The following is a 2,724-nucleotide window of genomic DNA, read 5'->3' on the forward strand; positions in this document are numbered from 1 at the left end:
ATTAATATTTTCAAATTTTTATCTTATCTTTTTTTTTTATCTTTCTTTGAATTTAAAAAAAAAATCTTATCTTATTTTGCTTTAAATTCAAATTTCAAAAATTCAAAATTTAAAATTTCTTGTTATCTTATTTTGATTTAATTTCAAAATTTAAGTTTAGTGTCTTGATAGTTATCTTTTAGTGTTTATCTTGTTATCTTTTTAGATCTTTATCTTATCTTTTTATCTTTCTTTGAAATCAAATTTTTGTTATCTTATCTTGTTTAAATTCAAATTTCAAATTCTTATCTTATCATAATTCAAGTTCAATTTTCAAACTTCAAGATTTCTAATTTTAAATTTTAAAATTCAAAATTTTTAAAATCCAAATTTCAAAATTTAAATCCAAAATCTTTTCAAAATCTTTCTAATCTTATCTTTCCTTGTTTGACTTTTTCTTTCAAATTTTAAATTTCAAGATCTTCCTTTGACTTTCTCTTTTTAATTTCAAATTTTTAAAATCAAATCTTTTATTTTATTTTCAAATCTTGTTGGTTAGTTAGTTACTTGTTTTATCCTATTCTCTTTCCTCTCTTCTTTTTCAAAACTTCCTAACTACTTTCTCTTCATTTTTGGATTCTACTTTGAGTTTGTGTATTTTTATGCAATTTCAGGTATTTTATGGCTGAAACTGAGGAGCTGGAGCAAAAGTCTGATTTAGAGACAGAGAAAGCACTGCAGATGCTATCCAAATCTAATCTCCTTGCACTCGAAAGAGCTTTGCTGGAGATACAGAAGTCCAAATAGAGCGTTCTTAATGACTATGGAAAGCTAACATCTAGAACTTTCCAGCAATATATAATAGTCCAAACTTTGCTTTAGAATTGAAGGCCCAAAACTAGCGTTCAACGCCATCCTCCTGCCCTATTCTGGCGTCCAGCGCCCAAATGAGAAGAGACCAGCGTCCAACGCCCAAGAAGGACCCCCTAGCCAGCGTTCAATACCCTAGAGGCCTCCTAGCACGTGGATCTCAATCAGGCTCATTCCAAACACTCACCAAGTTGGCCCCAAAAGTGGATTTTAGCACTAAAAGACTGTTTTACCCTTCTTATGTAATCTTTAGTCATCAGTCTAGTATTTATTTGAGAACTTTTACATCTTAGAGGACCTTTTGACACTTTACATGTTTATGATTGTATTTTCTATCAGTATGAGTTTCTAAACTTCCTAGGTTAAGGGGAGGAGCTCTATTGAGTTTTATCGATTAATAAAGTACTACTATTCTATCTCAATACGTGTTTGATTCTCTATTCTAAGATGTATATCCGTTCTTCATCATTATGAATGCGTTGAACCGGCACAAGGTTATCTCATTCTATAGTGGTTCAGAGTGAGTCTTTCATCAGACAATGACGAATCACTAGTTTGATTATACATCTCCTAGACAGCTAGTCCATAACTTCATTGGGGACTTCTCGAGATACCAGTTCAACCGAGGTATGGGGAGATTAGAGTCTTTGTGGTAGAGGCTAGACCCAAAGGCACAGCATTCTCTGATCCAGAAGATTCAACCTTGTCTGTGGCATTTTGAATAGGATCACTAAGGAGAATGAACTACAGGAGCTTCACCCTCAATCAGAATGGATCCGCACTAACCTTGGGGTTCAGATCTGGAGGAGCATTAGCGACCTTGTAAGAAAGGCGTTGATCACATACAGCCTGCCATAGAAGAAATCATTCACAGTTGAAGTAGACAGTAAGACCAGAGTAATCCAGAAGAACAAAGCATCTCCAAACCTTAACCATCTCTATATCATTATTCGAATTCATAATTACTGAGTAACGTTTTATTTATTTTACTTTTATGCGTTTTAAACAATCAACCAACTTCTCTATTCGCCTGACTAAGATCTACAAGATAACCATAACTTGCTTCAAATCACAATCATCGTAGGATCGACCCTGACTCACTCAGGTATTACTTGGACGACCCAGTGCACTTGCTGGTTCAGCTGTACGAAGTGTGGGAATTCGTGCACCACACGACATTCAATTTCAAGGACTAAAATGAGTCACTTAACGCAAAGTGAGGGACTAATTTGAAGCATCTACAATGATGACATAATGGATGACACATGGACGAATACTGTTGTGACACGTGGCACAAACAGACATGTGGCTAAATAGCATTGTGACACGTGTCACAACTATCCACGTCAGCATGCCACGTGTCACTGGTCAACGTAACACATCATTATACCATTACACGTGGTCAAATCATGGAGTGACACGTGTTACTAACACGCCACGTCATCAAGTCATATCATCACGCCGTTAATAGAAAATGGGTCAAGGACTAACATGGTGCATTTTTGTCAATCTCAGGAACGTAATTAGTGTAATTGTAATTTCAGGGACGATTTTAGTACACGGCGTCAATCTCAAAAACCATTTTAAGATTTAACTCCGTTTTTAGTAGTTAACTCTAATTAGTAATTATATTATCCCAGCAAATCAAATGCCACTTAAAACATTGGTGAAAACATTTTTTTCCGGGCATATCATTATTAATTTTAAGAAGGATGGTAGGAGAAAAATATTTTTAGTAAAAAATAGAAAATTAATTAGTACCGATTTAAACGTAAGAAAAATAAGGATGTTAGGATAATAATATTTTTAGTCAAAAAATAGAAAAATTAATTAGTACCGATTTAAATGTAAGAAAAAATTATTATTTGTTTGATA

This window comes from Arachis ipaensis, chromosome B07 (genome assembly GCF_000816755.2).
Source record: "Arachis ipaensis cultivar K30076 chromosome B07, Araip1.1, whole genome shotgun sequence".
NCBI lineage: Eukaryota > Viridiplantae > Streptophyta > Magnoliopsida > Fabales > Fabaceae > Arachis > Arachis ipaensis.